Raw genomic sequence first — 6,387 nt, 5'->3', positions numbered from 1 at the left:
TAAAATACATTATACAAATACTATAATAAATTAGAAGATAATTCAGATTAGCAAGTTATCTTAATTTTAAGTTATCTTTATTGGATATTAATATGAAATTGAATTTTTTCAATTATTTAACTTCTCAAACTATATCTATAATTGTATTTTTTTCATTACCCTAAGATTTTTGACAGTTTACGTGGACAATGTAAAGCAAACTTTTCATATTTCTTCTTTCTCTTCATAAAATACTTTTTTACTAGGTGATTCCCTGGAGAAGTAATTGGCTAATTACTTAAATGCTGAATGAAAATGGGATATCGATGTTTGCACACCCTAGAATCGGTGTGGACAAATTAAGTGTGCAGTTGTGAAGGGACGATTGTGTTTTTGTCTTAATTCATGTTGGTAAGTTGAAATGTAATTTATTTACATATTTAATGACGATGTATCTAAACCATTTGTTGACATTGTTAGTATCTTGTGTAACTATTCTAATTCAGATACTTATTTATTTTTTTATTAATATTACTTATGGTTGTGCTATAAAATAATAATTTATTTTGCTTTTCTTAAAAATAAAGGAACTAATGATGTGCAATTGGGTACAATGCCCAACTTTAAAAATCTGGCTTGTGTGGTTAATAAAATTTGTGGGGTTATTGGGGAGATTTTGTTTGGTTATCTGTGGAAGAATAATTCTGGGTAGCCAGCCGCCAGGAACTAATAAAAAGAGAAGGGAACTCTAGAAATTTCTCTTGCTGAAAGATCAACGTATGCATCAACATTTTGTTAATCTTGAAAACGTCACTATAAAGCGATTCAATGAAGTAATTAAAACTTCGTGAATTTTACTTGGGCTAATGTTCTGTGAATCAGCTTTATCTGTGGATGAATGTATTGGTTAAGATCACATACATTTAAACTGCCAGGGCCATATTCAACTGGCAAACATCTTTGAAGAATGCATAGCAAAGTTGCTAAAGAAAGAAGTGTATTTATACACAACTTTATATACTAATAATATAAAAATATTGTAATCTTGTCTTGACATTTAGCCAGATAACCAGAACTCATCCCATACAAATAAGAAAGAGTAGTCACAGTCAGATATCTGTTTAGAAGAGATTTGGGTCCGTTAACGAACTATTCACAAAATATCTTTTCATAAAAACAGACATTTCACAAAATAATTTATCCTTTACTCAGACCCTTCACAAATTCGTTTATCTTCATTATTGTTTTGTTAATCGAATAAACCCTTCCCGGGGGGGGGGGAGAATTAGAGGTGTAATCTAAATAAATTTTGTCTTCGGCAGACACTTCTTCCTTTATTCGTCCGAAATGAATATTCTGCGTTCAGCAGTATAGGCAAAATACCAAATATTTGTATGTTGCATCTCTAATTTAGTAGCAGCAATTGCTGTTTATTTTTTAAATTTTAATTTTTTTAATTATAATTTTACAGTGTTGGGCATAATCTTGTAAGTCTTTACAATTTAAAAACTCCTTGAAAAAGTTTTTTTTTTTTTGCAATAACAGACCCTATTTGCACAAATTCACAAAAGCAGGACCCTGGTTGAAAGAATGTGACTTAACGTTTATTTTATATTCACAAATTACAAGTAATTTTTTCCCAATTTTACAAATACGGACCTTTTACAGAATGTCTGGACAGATCCCTGACAGTACTTGAACAGATTTAGTACTATGATGCTGTAAAGAAAAATATTCAGTAGAGAGTGTTTTTTTTCTAATATTCTTATCTGTGCTACTTTACACAATGCAGAAAATTTTTTAGATGCAATAGAATATTTTATGACTAGTTCTCTCTCTCAATGATTCTGGTTCTACCCTTAAAGGACAGAGGGAAGATTGTTTAGAGCATTGTACCTGAATTATAAATACTCTTCCACTTTAAATGCCTTTGGTAAAATATACTAAATGAATAATGCTAATAACGCTAATGAATAATGCCAATTGCTATTTCTAAATAGCAATGGGTATATGTTCAACACTAAAAGAGATTATAAAAAATTTTAGATTGCACGGAGATTGATCTAATTCTATTCTTTGTTAGCGTAAATGAGATCTAGACTCAACAGAAGCTAATATGAGTGTCTCAGTTAGTATCTTTCTCTTTTATTACTATAATGTTTTGATTATTCGGAGAATTGTATATTTTTAACAGTGGCATTATACCTTAATCGTTGTGAGTTTTTTTCCCCCAACTGTATTGTTATAGTACGGATTGTTTACTGTTAGTACAGCACTGTTTATAAATTATTACAGTATTAATAAAATAATTAAAGTCAGAATGAATTAAATGATCTTTTAATGTTTATCAGTATTTGTCTTTAATCACACCGTGGTTAAGGAAAAGACAGTGCCCTACCAGTTAGTATATTCCTCTTTTATTAATAATATATATTCTTTTACTTTGATTATTTCAAAAATATTTATTACTTTTGTTTTTATCAGTGGCATTTATTGCATTCTAAATAAGAACTAATTTAATGTTTGATCTAGATACTAATAAGTTTAGAAAATTAATTTATGATTTTATTTTTTATTCTTGTAAAAGGTTTAGAAAATAATATTCATTAAGGAACTGGTGATGTCGACAGAATTTAGATGATTAGATACTAAAAAACTGGGAACAGTGCAATCAAACCTGAACAATGGACAAACACATCAACATGTACTGACTCATCATTAAAAGTCAGCGTGGGGATAACACAACATGCACATTCCATGATCCATCATGAACTCGTGCCTTTAAGAAGCCTATGTGGCTGTCTCTAGGGTAAACGGTGACTCAACAGTGCACACACCAACTGAACAATTGGCTGTGGGGTCATTTATGTTGTGTAAAGAAAATATAATAAAATCTGTGCTGTGACTAACTATTAAATGCTGTGATGTAATGTCCTGTGATTGTCTTGTTCTTAAAGCCATTAGTCTTTATATGTAAACCCTGATTGATGCTGCAATAGAAATATTAAATAATATTAATCAGACACTTTCCCTCTCTTTCAGATGTAAGTAACCTGACTAAATTGGGGATCTGCAAAAAGAAAAAATCGAGCAACAAAGCTAATGTTGCAATAATTTACACTCCTTTTTTATGTCTTGATTTTAAAGTGACAGATGTGTCAAATCCCCGAGTATGAGTTTGAGTGATGCTTCCACCCAAAAGAGTTGTGAGACCACTCTGAAAGTGTCGCAAGTATGCCATATGCGTGGAAAAAGATGGATATGCCAGATTTAATAATAAATAAAAAAATTTCTGTTAATCTGTGCTTATAACTTAAAACTTATACTTCTGTGCTAAATGTTCTTTCACTCTGTAATTCAAATTGATTCAAACTAATGTATGCAATCCTTTATTAGATTCACAATTTGAAGAGTTGTGCTTTTATCTATATACTTAACCATTGGTTTAAATCTTAACAAGGTATCTTGATTACAATATTAATTTGAAGCAACTTGTTCTCTTCTAGCTTTTGCCTGGATTCTGCTGATGATTCATGTTTGTCCCGGGGAATGGTCTCACAGCATTGTCTGCTTAAAGCTTTTCTGTGAGATATATTTACCAGGACTTGATTTTCTACAATGGTTTATGCAGAGTCTCATTTAGTTTGAAGAATATCTCTGTACCGTAACAAGATAACATTTCAGTCATTGGTTTTGCTATATGTATTAAATATAATTGTATATTTTTTAAATTCATAAAAATAATTAAGCTCTTTATTTTCCGGCACGGTTGTCAGTTATTAATATAATTGAAGTCTTTGATTGGATTCTGATCCACTGTAGAATTTTAAAGTAACATGATTTCTATTTTTTTATCTAGAAAAATGCTTTTATTTTACAGCTGACTAAGCAGACAATAGCATAGCTGCCAACTGTTCAGAATTTTTCGGATTTGTTCCTAATTTTTAAATCCAATCTGATATTTTTATAAAAATTCTGAATTTTCATAAAATTTTTGATTTTAAACCAATCCTTTTTTCGGATCGCCACAAGCATGCATCCTGTGATTATTGTGCTAAAGTAATTTTTAGTAGCTTTTTATTGGAAAATATTATTCCAATAGCTGTCTGTTGCTGATTATTTCACTAAATTATTATTTTTGGAAATTTTTTTTTGTAGTATTTAAACACTTGCATCAGAAATATTTGTTTATGATGTAGATTATTATTTACCAGTGTTTTATAATTTGGAGATAAATAATTATATATTAATAGGTAATGTTTGTTTTTAATATATTATACCGGTATTCCTAATTATAAAACATTAATATTATAAGTTTCCCACAAAAGATAGTGTTTATAGTTTTGTTTTACTAATTTACATATTTAAATATATGTCTATTAATGTTATGATTTAATAATTAAAATTTTATCTTACTCTCGTAATTAGTGCGTATAATTTTGTCGCATATAGTGTTCCTCATTTTTGATTCCTAAGGTTGGCAGCTATGCAATAGTTATAATGAAAGACTTAGCTGCTCTTTTTCTCAGGATGATGCCACTGATAGTGGTCATAGACCTTATATGATTGCATCTGCAAGCACCTTCATAGAGTCAAGCTAGCTACCATACTCTGTCTATTGTGTAAGAACAAAAACAAATATACGTGCTTCAAATTCTCAGATCCAACTTGAATAATTTTTTTTCTTCCTTTTTTATACTTTTTACATATGCTGTACTCTTACCACTAAAAATAAATATATTCAAAAGAAAATTTATCTCATTTATTTATTCTTTCTTGAAGATGTATATCAAGAGAAAGATACTATTTTATAGTACATATGTATCCAATGTGCTACTACTGTAACACTGCAACTATTTCAGTTTAAATGAATCTCAAGTTAGAATTTAATGCTACTATATTTAATTAAAATTTTGAAAATACGTCCAATAGTACGTTTAGAAGTTATTTGACTAAAATATTGATAAGTATTGTACAAGGGCTAGCTCTTGACCTGAGAAAAAAACAAGAGTTTCGGGAAACGAAAAGCGTTAGTTAGCTTATTTTTAACGAACTGTAATTCAACTTTTTTTTATTTTCAACTAGCTGAATATCCACTCTTCGAACAGGATTAATAAAATCAAAAAAACAATAACTCGGTACTGAACAACCCAATGAAATCGTGGACAAAACTGAACGGTATATACTGACAAAATTAATAAGCAAAAACATAACAAAACCTGTTTTTTGTTGTTCAGCCCATTAAAATTGAGATTAACTGTATTCAACATTACTAGGCATAATATCGAAATTATCCATTAACTTGGAATTTTTGTAAATAAGTAATTTTTTTAATTTATATAATAGGAATTACCCATATTAATTAAGCATCATTGGCGACAATAATAGTATGGCGCTTGTTTACGATTAATCTATACGAATAAGTACCTGAACTCCATAAATGTTGCTTTTTGTAACATAATGGCTTACTTTTTAGTATTTCAATATGCATCTATTACATTACTTAAATGAACTGAGCGTCAGCATTAACACTTTGACTCAGAATTTTCATTAAATATATTTTTTTTCATTATTTCTTTGTATTTATTCATGTCAGGATAGGTGGGAAATAAATTTAGAAGTTTAATAATATTTGGTGAGATGAAATATAACGTGAAACACCATGTCTTTTCCTGCATAAAAAGTCAAATATTTCAAACGCGGTTCACTTCCAAACAATTTAACTAATATGCAGTTATTTAAATCTTAGCGAAACAGTTATTTATAATTGAAACTTCTTTAATTTACAAAATCTATAATACATTTTTGAATATGAATCAAAAAAAGATTTTTCCAAACTAATTATTTTGAATTTTATATTTCAGTAAAATATATAATTCCGTAATCTAACAAATATTTTTTATCAGCTGTTTGACTTTTTATTTTTAAAGAGAGAATACCAAAAAAATATATATATTCTTACTAGGAATTAAAAGGCCAGAGAAAAAGAAAAGAGGGACAGCGGTTAATAAAACTGAAGTAATTTTCTACGTTTTTCCTAAGCAAATTAGTACCACTTTCCCATTAATTTTGCCTTTCATTGCAAAAGAATTTTTTTTTTAATTTTAATTACCGCTGTTTTTAAATTATTTACTTATACCGAAACACATTTTGACAGACGTGACAAATTAAATACGTGATTTCAGATAACTTTAGAGATAATTTGGTGACATAGTGCTACCACGTAAATTTTTTTTTTCATTGTTGTTGTTTACGTCGCACTAAAGCTGCTCAATGGGCTATTGGTAACGGTCTGGTAAACATTCCTGACAATCATCTGAAGACATGCCATCACAATTTTGAACTCTGCCGAGGTGAGGCTCCCTTCGCTTCGATAGACCGACGACATGCGCGTGAAGTCAAGTACTT

The 6,387-nt window shown here is 29.3% G+C and overlaps 1 long non-coding RNA gene across 1 annotated transcript; it reads left to right on the top strand.

The window, feature by feature from the left end:
• Window positions 1–251: 251 nt before the first annotated feature.
• Window positions 252–3,217, top strand: LOC147801008 (uncharacterized). The gene is made up of 2 exons (XR_015430872.1): window positions 252–390; window positions 3,022–3,217. It is a non-coding gene; the product is annotated as an uncharacterized LOC147801008 (long non-coding RNA).
• The last annotated feature ends 3,170 nt before the right edge of the window (window positions 3,218–6,387 follow it).

This window comes from Parasteatoda tepidariorum, chromosome 12 (genome assembly GCF_982258835.1).
Source record: "Parasteatoda tepidariorum strain Cologne lab strain chromosome 12, Ptep-v5.0, whole genome shotgun sequence".
NCBI lineage: Eukaryota > Metazoa > Arthropoda > Arachnida > Araneae > Theridiidae > Parasteatoda > Parasteatoda tepidariorum.
This window is presented reverse-complemented; position numbering and strand designations above follow the sequence as displayed.